The sequence below is a fragment of the Mauremys mutica genome, unplaced genomic scaffold (assembly GCF_020497125.1).
Source record: "Mauremys mutica isolate MM-2020 ecotype Southern unplaced genomic scaffold, ASM2049712v1 Super-Scaffold_100036, whole genome shotgun sequence".
Lineage (NCBI taxonomy): Eukaryota > Metazoa > Chordata > Testudines > Geoemydidae > Mauremys > Mauremys mutica.
In genome coordinates, this window is record NW_025423256.1 from 5990326 (window position 1) to 6001923 (window position 11598).

Genomic DNA, 11598 nt, shown 5'->3' on the forward strand with positions numbered 1-11598 from the left:
AGCTACACAGGGATTTGATGTAGCTGCTTTCAATCGTCCAGCTCTGCCGGGATAAGTAACATTTCAGGCTGTCACTGAACTGAAGGAGGGAGATCATTTTTTGACAGGTTACGCCTCCTCTTAAAGGTGTTTCTCGGGCAGCCTTGGTTCCCAGGTCTCTCCTGAGGGAAGAAAGTTTCTGTGCAAAATACCAAACCTTTTAACAGAGCGGAGGGAAAGGCAACGGCCACATGATGAGGCCAATATGTACCACAACATGATTCTTTTATGTGGGATGACTCTGAGCACTGACTGATCTGCACTCTCTTGTGTTTGAAGAGATGTTGAGTTTTGCACTTGGGAACCTATAAGGCTGAAGCAATGTTATGGACAGTGACACAGCGACTGAAGGGTGATTTAAGGTTGTAAAAATTGTTAAAAACACTGAGCTTAAACGTGAACTGCCTGTTATTAAAGGCTGGTTTCCCCACGTCGGTTCCATAAGCTCTGCTAGAAAGGCCCTGGGTTCTCTCCTGCCTCGGTGGGAACTCGAGGGAATCGTCCCCTGCTGCCCTTGGCTGCAGGCTGGTTTTTCTGGGGAGGGGGCGTGGAATTGATTTGTTTGCTGTTGAGAAGGGAGCCAGGCCAGTTCTCAGGGAACGAGAACTCCCAGCATCTGCCCAGTCCAGCCCAGGCTGCTGCCCTGTCCCAGCCTCTGTTCCCCTGGGGGCCCTGCATGTTTGACTCTAGAGCAGGCCGGGAGCAGCAGCTGAGGCAGAGGACACCTGGGCTGGGCAGATAGGAGGGAGTTTAGCAAGTGGAAATGGTAAAACCGCAGTGAAGTATTACCTTGGACTCGACGGCATTTCTCCATTGGTCTGTCTGCTTTGGGGCAGGGACAATGACACGTCCTGCTGCATTCGTCATTTCAAAGGGGGGTTTAGGATTTTCATTCTCAGACACGGTGCACAAAGCAGGACTCAACCCAGGGTGCAAACGAAATGAGCCACTCACAGGTTCTGGCAGCCACAATGAGCAGTTGGTGCGAGAGCTCAGACCTGCCCCTGTCCCAGAGGGCGGGGGGTGTCTACAAGCGGCTTGGACCACTGATCTATCAGTGCCTAACTCCCAAACTTTCAGTAACTCTATTATCAGTGCCCATGAGTGTAATTTAAACCATGAGAAAAACCACACTAGGCTAGACCAAAGGCCCATCTCGCTCTGAATCTTGTTCTCTGACAGTAGCCAATACCAGGTGCCCCAAAAGCCACCACTGGGAGTTGAACCCAGGATCACCTGTTTACGAGGCAGGTGCTTTAGCCAGCTAAGCCACGGTGCCTGCCTGAGTGTAAGATATAGTGTCTGCCCACACCTGACTCCCTGCCATCTCCACCAGGACCTGACAAGCTTTTCTTGTCTTTGGATTCTGCAAAGCAGAGGAGCAGGTGACGTTTTCCTTGCAAGCTGTGTGTGTGAGTGAATCTTTGGCCAGGTCTGCACTACAAAGTTGTTTCAGCAGAAATATATTGCTCAGGTGTGTGAAGAACACACAACACTCCCTCGGTCGGCAGCTTGGTGTGGCTGGTGTACACACTGCAATGCCACGTCTGGTGACAAAACTGCCCTATTTTGGTGACAAAAGAAAACCACTTCGATGAGAGACCTAAATCTTTTTGCAGCAAACTTACAGTGACAGAGTGCCAGTGTAAATGCTGCTGGTCTTTAAATCACCATAACTGGCCTCCGCCAGTATCCCACAATGCCCGCCGTGAACTCACCTGCCCTGCATTCCTGCTAAAGAGGCTGGGCCTCTCCCCTTTCATAGCTCCAGGAAGTTTTGGCAGCTGAGCCTGCTGCTCTGCTTCGGCAGCCAGGAGCAAATCACTGCCGTGGGATGCTGCTCTCCGGCACTGCGAACACAGAGCAGGGGGCGGGAACTTCCTTACAGTGTGGGGTGCCACCGGCATCCGAAAAGTGACATCCCATGACACCCCTTCCCTCGAGGAGGCTCTTACCTTCTAAACAGGGACGGCTGTTTTCTAGCAAAATCACTAAAAGGAAAGGAGAAAACTCGAAAGAGGCTCCTCCTGGCGCTCACGTCCGTGAACCCGAATACTCTCTCAGTCCTCAGAGAGAGACCTGGAGAAGGAGACTTGCTGCAGCAAAGCCACAGGGGTCTCTGAGGTTTCCCTGGCCCCTTTCCCCTTTCCTGCCTGGCTGATGTCAGCATCTCTCTGTGAGGTCACCACCTCCCCACCACCTTGGACCAATAGTCTGAGGTCCTGCAAAAGGCCTTTGTGATGTCACTGCCACACCCCTCCCTTGCTGGGCTAATGTCCTGCCCCTGGCCAGGCACTGTGGAGGTTTGAGCTACTCCCTGTGGATCACCCCACTCAAGGAGTGTTCGTTCTAGGCAGCAAGCCGGCTAGACAGGAAAACATCAGACGCTGCTCCCAATGCTGCACTCAGTTTTTCAGAAATTAGTCGACTTTATGGCCAGAAGAGACCATTAGAGCATCTAATCTGACCCCCTGCATATCACAGGCCTCCTGTAGGACACAAGAGCTACTTTGGGGGCAAACACATTCCAGAAAGGCATCTAGTCTTCATGAAATGACATCAGGAGATGGAGAATCCACCACTTTCCTTGGTAGCTTGTTCCTGTGGTGAATCATCCTCCCTGTTGAATATTTGAGCCTTATTTGTAATATGAATTTGTCTCTTTTCACCTTCCAGCCATTGGGTCTTGTTAGGCCTTTCTCTGCTCGATTCAAGAGCCCTTTAATACCCAATATTTTCTCTCCATTAAGGCCCTTCAACACTTCAGTGAAGTCACCTTTCAATCTTCTTTTGATAAGCTGGACAGGTTGAGCTCTTTCAATAGCTCACTAGAAGGCATTTTTCTCCAGCCCTCAGAACATTTGGTGGCTCTTTGCTGCCCCAGCTCTAATTTCACAACATCTTTTTCAAAGGAGGACACCAAAACTGGAGGCAGTATTCCCGTATCAGACTCACTGATGCCATGTCACCTCCTGTGACGTTATTGACATAATCTTTAACTGTATAGATCACCGTTGCGACCGCTGTTCTATATTTGCAGCCAATATTGTAGAAAGATTGTTGTGTAAGGGGTCTATGGAGAGGTTCTGATTGGCTGATTATAATGATGCTATCTCTAGATGTGTATCATTTTTGTAGTTGACATTATGAATATTGGTTCTGTGCTGCCCGTATTTCAAAGTTGTGCTCTGCTTAAAGGGAACACCCCAGACAAGTTGGTGTCAGTTCTGCCTAGCCGGCTTGATGCAGGTTAGGCAAATGTGATAACCACTACACTACAGAAACTCCATTTCAGTGCACTGCCCTGCCCTGCCCTGCCCTCAAATTCCCTGCACTTTGGTGGTGCTCACCCTGGCACACACTGATGGGCAAACCTGGAGAAACTGGCAGCAGCTCTTTGATGGGTCAGCTGGAAGAACAGAGGACTGGAGCCAGAGATCAGGAAGTCGTCCTTACATCACCTTTGTGACTCTAGCTTGAAGGGGAGCTTCTTTTTCTTCCCATTGCTGAGAAACAGCAAGAGAAGAAAGAAAGGTCCGGTGGGCCAACTGGGTGCAGAAGCCAATGCTGCCTTTTCCTGCAGTGAAGCCCAAAATGAGGGACTTGCATTGAGTAAAGGCAGTGCTGTGCTTCCAGGAAAGAGCCCACTGCTGCAGGAAGAGAGATGAAACAGCCTGCTGAAGCTTGGGATGGAACCAGGGACCTTTAGATCTTCAGTCTAATGCTTTCCCAACTGAGCTACTTCAGCACCTGCAGGAGGCCTTTTTGGGCTGCTGCTTCTCACCTTGAAGTTTATTCTCCATAAACCATCTCTCCAGTCAACAATGGCCAATGCAAGACGGCCCTCCCTTGCTATTTTAGCCCTTGGAAACGTCATCAACTAGTCTCTGGCTCTCTCAAATGCTGTGCTTCAGTTCATGGGGGAAAGGCGAGAGAAGCGACCTTTGAACAAAGGGCCTGGGGTTAACATCCTAACGCTGTCTGTCTCCGACTGTAACACTATTTAATACCGGCCCGCCCTGTGCTGGTGAGTGCTCCATTTCTAGATGTTAGTACATTTCAGTTACTGTCAAAATTAAAAGTTTCTATATGCTTAAAAGAAATGATTTTTTAATTTGCTTGTATATGGCATGAATAAATACAGATTTACACATCCTAGCATGAACATTTATTGTCTTATATGATAGAGAAAATCCTGCATCCAAACTGTGCATCAAAATCATGAAATGAGCTACAAATGCAATAAAAATAAGGTATTCAATGGTTTAACATGGAGTGGGGCTGGGGGCGTTCCGAAGACACGTCTTGCCTGGGATGCCACTTGGTCTAGGGGAGGCCCTGTCAGGGAAAGCAGGAGTTAGTCTCACACGCCTATTTCCAGGCTGTAATCTGTGGGCGCCCTGCTCTGGGGGAGGGATCGCGGCAGCCCAGACTCAGGGCTGGAACAGGCCCCGAATTGAGGGGGTGGCTGCAGGGTTTGCAGCACTCTGATGTCTCAGACAATGTGTCTCCCCAAAGCCTCAGATCTGTGTCCCCAGAAGGCTCCTGCGCTGCCTCCGCTCCTTTCACAGTCTATAGCAAGGAGCAGCAGCAAGGGTCAGGGATGAGCCATAGGCACTCGGTGGGGGCAGAGGCTTCAGGAGGAAACCCAGCCCCCAGAGCAGAGGGGGATGGGAGGCTTTTTCTCTCTCCTTAGCCACGGGCTATAGCTCCGAGAGCTCTGTGAAATGCCTCCCCGCCCACAGCCTGGGGAAGGGGAAGGAGTCTCAGGTTCTAGCTCGATTTGGAGGAGGATCACTGGACCCTAGAACCACTCGCTGCCCTTTCCCGGAGAAACCTGTGATGCCCAGAACGGGGCTGAGATAAATGCTGACAGGAGTCAGGAATTGCTCCCCTGGAATAGCAGCAGGACTGGGCAGCTGGAAATCTCCCCAAAGGAGCTGAAGCCTTGGTGGGTCAGACATAGATGCCCCAGGTACTGCATGGGGGGCTTAGGTTTGTTTCTGGACAAGAGCAGTGAGAGTTTTATTGCCTCAACATTTCAGTAGAAAAATTCAGACCCAACCTGTGTGTGGTGGGGAGGTCGATAGCGGTTTCTTTGGGTTTGATTTAGTTTGTTTTCTCATTCTCATTGTAAAAGCCCTGGATCATTTTGATGGGAACAATGTTTGTGGAAGGCAAAGGACAAGTAAGAAAAGTTAAAAATCTGCGTTGGAGTGAGGGGGTCTGTGTGGGCCAGGGCAGGGTGGAGATTTTCATGGGGAGGGGGTTAGGGATAAACGAGAGGCTTTTGCGGGAACACAGGGGGATGTTTTGCAGTTTAACCTCCCCACTTCCCTGTGCTGCTGCCCAGCTCCGACCCCACTGACACCCCTGTGACGAAGTGGGAATTTTCTGGATGTTTTGTTTGCATCTTGTGTGTACCTCAGTTTCCCCTATTTGTTGCACGATTATCTAGGTTAAAGGTCCAAAATGTGGGGTGCACCCTGCCAGGGGGATGGAGTAACATTCAGGGGGATGCAGCTGGGCCCGGGCCAGCCCCCATGGGGGTGGGGAAGGGGAGCCACCCAGCTCCACTCTTGGCTCCAGCCCCAGCTCTGGCCCCTGCCTCAGCCCCCTTACCCCTGTCTGTGTCCCTTCCCCCTTAGCTGCGGCCCCACTCCCAGCCACGACTCGGGGGGAGCATGGACAGGGGTGGGGGGCATGACCCTGAAGTGTTTTGGGACCACTGATCTCAGTGGTGGGACAAGGGGGTTAAATCTTGGCAGAGACCCCCAAAGGGCAGGTGTGGCTGCTGTCGAGCTGCCTGGGCCCAGACAATGGCCACAAATTCTGTCTCCTAGCAACCGATGGCCGGGGCGCACCTGCTGCAAGAGGCCAGCTGGCCGGGAGGAGTCGGAGAACAAAACGAGCTGGAGGCCAGGTGAGCAGGTTGCCAGGGAAACAGGACAAAGGACAGACGAGGGGCAAAGGGCCTGGCTGAGTCGGGCTGTTGGGAGCAAGGAGTCTGCTGGGTTGGGGACTCGAGGGGAGAGCCCAGGCTCTGAGTTCGGGGTCTCCCCAAGATGGACGTTGCTGAATCTTCCTGCTTCCTGTGCGAACACAGAACTTTCCCAGGCTGGATCCCAGACCCCTAACAAACCTTCTGTTGTACAGCGCTGGCGGAGAGTCACTGGTGACTGTGGAAGTTGGGGTGCAGGACTCCCCTTTGGGGGGGGGTGAGGCTTTCCGAGGTGTCCGATTCAGGTGGACTCACTGCAGGAAGCTCCTGGTGTGGAACAGGGGGGCTGAAAGGTCCAAGGTCCGTCCCAGGAGGTGCTGAAGCCAAGGAGGCTTCCCCCAGTGAGGGCATCCCCTGGGGGGGTCACACTGAGGAGGCTCCTGCCTGGGTTTGACTCCGAGCTGTTCCAGAGCACGGAGCCTGTGTGCCCGTCACAGCCCCCCAGCATGTGACCTACAGGCTCCACTCTGGCAAAGCTCCCTGTAAATCAGAGACAAACTCCCCCCTTCTCCCAGTTACTCTCCCCTGCACAGAACCCAGAGCAGCTCCTGCCTCACTGGGTCTCCTGCCAGCCACAGCTGGCCAAGGAGCTGCCCGAGCCGTTCCCCTGGGTCCCTGTGCAGGGGCAGTGTCAGTTCCGACCTCACGAGTACAGTGGTGACTCTCCCTGCCTGTCACGGGGGGGACGAGGGCTTGATTCCCTGAGGAGAAAGCTGGGATTGTGACACCCGTGTATGTCTGCAGCGCAATTAAACCCCACAGCTGGCCCAGGCCGGCTGACTCGGGCTTGCCAGGCTCGGGATACAGGGGCTGGAGCCCGACCACGGGGACCCTCCCCCCTCGCTAGGTTCAGTGGCCGATATACTGAAGATGAGTTGGTAAGTGGGGAATGTGCACTGGGTGCTGCCACTGGACAAACACTTCCCAGCAGGAGCCCCACCCAGTGAATGTGATCTACTCTAAAAACATGGGATGAAGGAAAGTCAGCCTGGGGCTCTGGATTTATCATCTCGCAACGACTCGATTCAACTTGCTCAGGTTAGAAAGAAAGTTGGGTTTTTTTATTGTGAGCCTGAAAATTGCCTCTGGTGTGAAAGTCAGAGCGGGATTATTTCACGCTCACGCACCCTTATCACTATTGAAGGAGTAAAGGAACGTGCAAACCAATGAAGCCTTAACGTGTCATTTGCATCCTCAAGCCTGTCCCTGTGGCAGGATCTCAAGGACAGACAGAAATGTTACCCGGTGTCAGGAGGAGAGAGGAAAGCACTTCCCCTCGTGTATTTCCCCAGGCTGTTGTGCAAGGCAGCAGAGGCGCTTTACGGCATTTTCTGTCACTGATTTTTTTTATGTTGGTGTGGGAGGAAAGACTTAGACCTGCCCACTTTGTGACCCTGTGAATGTGAAGTGAGCAGATGATGAGTTAACAATGATGCTGTTGCACAGGATTTGATTGGAATTAGAAAACAAAAAGCCCTTAAAGTGGAACTCTTGGGTGAATAGGCCGACCTGATTTGTATTCAACCTTGGAAGGCAATAGACTGTTACATTGGGCAGAACAGCCTGGTTTGGTTTGGTTGGTTCATGGGTTGGCTGCTTTCCCTGATAAATTGCAGAGGGTTCAGAGAAGAGCCACAGGAATGATTACAGGCTTGAGCAGGGAGAGGAGTTTAAAAACAAACTGAACCTTCCCTGCTCCTGCCGGCTGTGAGTGCTGAGGACATTTCCCTTCTCTACTCCAGGGTCTCTCTTCTGCCAGATTCCCAGCAAGTCAGGCCCCCTGCAGACTGTGGCAGAGCAGTTTGGTAATAGGCTGCAGGACTCACCACGTAAGAGTGCAGCTGCTGTAGCACCTTGACCGATCATGGGCTAAATCCTGCAGCCCTGGCAGCCCAGGATAACCTCCCACTGGTGGTGATGGGAATTTAGCCTTTGTAACGATCTGCTGGTACCTGAGCTCTCAGATGTGAATTAAACTGGGGGCAGACACAGCTCTGTCCAAACAAGTGAAGGATGTAAGTGACAGAGCAAAGCTGGCCCTGGGGAGCTGCTGCAGTCCCATCACCACAGCTGGAAGGGAACAGAGGGAAAACATCTGGAGCAGCACCGAGAAAAGGAAGTTTGTCAGTGAGATCAGTAGCAATAAATGTGAACTGAAGGAGTGATTTCTCCTCTGTGCCGGCAGGTTTGAATTGTGTTACTGTACTATATGATAAAGCTTTACAATATCCTGCTCTAATTTCAGGATGGGTCAGTAACCATAATTAGTCTCTGTAGAAGTGGGACTTTCAAAATTCCCAAGGAATTTAAGGGGTGGGGTTCACGGTTGGTCACCTGAGGGCAGTGCAGTAGAGTTCAAACCAAAGACCAGAGAGGCGAGAACAGGGATTGTGGGACACCTCCCTTAGACCAATCACAGCACTGTAATCGACCAGGGTGTCTACACTGGTACCGTAGCACTGTAGACCCGGGGTAGAAAGCTGTACACGCCTCTCGTTGGGAATCCCTCTGATTTACCGTTTTTACAGAGGGTGAAATGACATTTTCCCCTATCCCTGCCCTGTTCCTGCTCTTTCTTATAGTTCAATATATTTTAAGTGAGAAAAATGGTAGCACAACTTGAAGCAACATCAGAGCAACTGGGAATGAAACAATTTATTTCCAAAAGGGAAACTCAGTGACTAACAATGGCTTTGAAATGGGGGAACAGTATAACCGTGATGCTCAGGGTTTGTTTAGACTAGGAAAAGTGATGGAGTTTAGGTCAGGTCAAGGGGAAAGCTAATGCCAATCACTGCACCTGGGCTGCATCTGTTCTACAACTGTAATTGTCTTTTTACATCAAGATCATTAACTTGAGCAGCCAACACCATGTACAGCCTTAGTGGATGTCAGGCACAGATAGATTTTGCCTCAGTGTACCTTGTTGGGATCAAACCTCCAGGAGCTGATGAACATTCCTGGCTCAAAAGGAAAGGAGTTGATAGAAAAGATCACAGGACTGACCCCAAAGAAGGGTGAGCTGCAAAAGGCAGAAGCAGGTAACTGATCTGGGGGAGCTGAGAGACCACAGTGAAGATGGTGCGAAAATCACAATGTGGGAATTAGAAAATGTGATTTTTTAAAAAATTTTGCCCAGCCCTAGTCAAGAGATTTATTACAGTTCTCTCTCATGTGGATTTTCTGATGTCTGATAAGGACAGAGCTCTGATTGAAGCTTTTCCCGCACTCAGAGCATGTGTAGGGCTTCTCCCCTGTGTGGATTCTCTGATGTCTGATAAGGGCAGAGCTCTGCTTGAAGCTTTTCCCGCACTCAGAGCACGTGTAGGGTGTCTCCCCTGTGTGGATTCTCCTGTGTGTGCTCAGGACAGAGCTCTGATTGAAGCTTTTCCCGCACTCAGAGCACGTGTAGGGCGTCTCCCCTGTGTGGATTCTCTGATGTCTGATAAGGTGTGAGCACTGATTGAAGCTTTTCCCACACTCAGAGCATGTGTAGGGCGTCTCCCTTGTGTGAATTCTCTGATGTGTGATAAGGCTTGAGCGCTGACTGAAGCTTTTCCCGCACTCAGAGCATGTGTAGGGCATCTCCCCTGTGTGGATTCTCTGATGTGTGATAAGGTCTGAGTTCTGACTGAAGCTTTTCCCGCACTCAAAGCATGTGTAGGGTGTCTCCCCTGTGTGGATTCTCTGATGTCTGATAAGGGCAGAGCTCCAATTGAAGCTTTTCCCGCACTCAAAGCACGTGTAGGGTGTCTCCCCTGTGTGGATTCTCTGATGTCTGATAAGGGCAGAGCTCCAATTGAAGCTTTTCCCGCACTCATGGCACATGTAGCGTGTGTCTTCCAAGTTAATTCTGTCACTTGAAATAAGGTCTGAGTGGCTACTAAAGTTTTCCTCTGGCCTCTGCTGAGTCTCACAGGCTTTTGTTTTTTCTGGGAGTGCATAACTCCCGGAAACATTCCCTTTGAATCTTCCTGATAAAGTTCCATGTGGTTCTCCTTGCTCAGCATCTTCCTGCTGGGGTTTCTCCTCCTCATTCTGACTCACCATCCCATCACCTGATGGGAGACAGAGAGAATCAAGACATAGATCACTCCCTTTGCCAGAAAGAAAGAAAATCTCAGAGAGAGGAATGGTAAAAGGGATGAACAATCCAAAATAAGTGTGGGAGAGATCAAACCTATCAGGTGCTGATTTTCCTCAAACCCTTCCACAGAGGAGAGAGGAAGGGATCAGTTTTGGTCTGCATCTCACGAGAACACTTGGGGGAAAGCGAGACTGGGGAGGGACCTGCTGCCAGTTGTCAGTCAGAATAGGAGGGAAGCCATGAGTGACATCTGCCATAATGATTCCACATCTGCAGGAGACAATCCTGAACTTGGGGAGCTCACAGGGTCTTTGTAGGGCATCCCAAATGTTTCCTGCATTCCCGCACAGTTGTTAAGTTGGTTTAACCAATTCCTCACCTGTGAAGGCAGCTCTTGGAAGCACTTCTTTCTCAGAGCCCTGGAGGTCTGGGACCCAAGGCTCTTCCCCTTGTTCCAGCTGCGAGATCACATCAGGTTTGGAATTTGGAAACCCTACTGCAGGCAAAGAAAACCAGGGAGGTCAGTGGAATTTGTGGAAAACTTGGCACAAAGAATATTCCATGGTTTTAACCCCCAGCTCATTTTTAAGCACTAACATCTCAAGGCCAGCTTCCTTGGCTCCAAGTGGCAGGAGAGTTATTATTATTATAAATCATATGCATTACCTTAGTGCCTAAGGACCAACTAACAGTGGGTCCCCATTGTGCTCGGCAAAGTACAAACACAGAATAGTAGATGGCCCATGCCCTGAAGAATTTACAATCTGAATAGTCAAGACAGACACAGAGTGGGGGAAGGGGTAGAACCCACTGTTAGAATAGAGATATTCAGGCCTGCCTGTAAAGTCTATAGTTTAAGAACTTAGGTGTATTTTTATCACTTAGCTACTTACAGGAGTATGAAAACAAAGAATCAAAATCACTGTGTGTATTTGTAAGGGCCTTCTCTTACTGTGACAGTCTGAAGCCTTGTTCTTAGGCTAAGGCCTTTGGCTAAGCAGCACGGGCAGCCATAAGCTGGGAAGCGAAGGGTCACATCCTCACATCCCAAACCAGTCACACTGAAAAAGACGGTTACTCACCGTTGTAACTGTTGTTCTTTGAGATGTGTTGCTCATATCCATTCCAGTTAGGTGCGCGCGCGCCGCGTGCATGCTCGTCAGAAGATTTTTACACTAGCAACACTCGGTGGGTCAGCTGGGTGCCCCCTGGAGTGGCGCCACTATGGCACTGGATATATACCCCTGCCAACCCATCCACTCCTCCGTTCCTTCTTGCCGGCTACTCCGACAGTGGGGAAGGAGGGCGGGTGTGGAATGGATATGAGCAACACATCTCGAAGAACAACAGTTACAACGGTGAGTAACCGTCTTTTCTTCTTCGAGTGATTGCTCATATCCATTCCAGTTAGGTGATTCCCAAGCCTTACCTAGGCGGTGGGGTCGGAGTGAGACGTCGCAGAATGCAAAAC

At 50.7% G+C, this 11598-nt stretch overlaps 1 non-coding gene across 1 annotated transcript; it reads right to left on the reverse strand.

The window, feature by feature from the left end:
- Positions 1-1244: 1244 nt before the first annotated feature.
- On the reverse strand, positions 1245-1318 carry TRNAT-CGU. The gene has a single exon. It is a non-coding gene; the product is annotated as a tRNA-Thr (tRNA).
- Positions 1319-11598: the final 10280 nt, after the last annotated feature.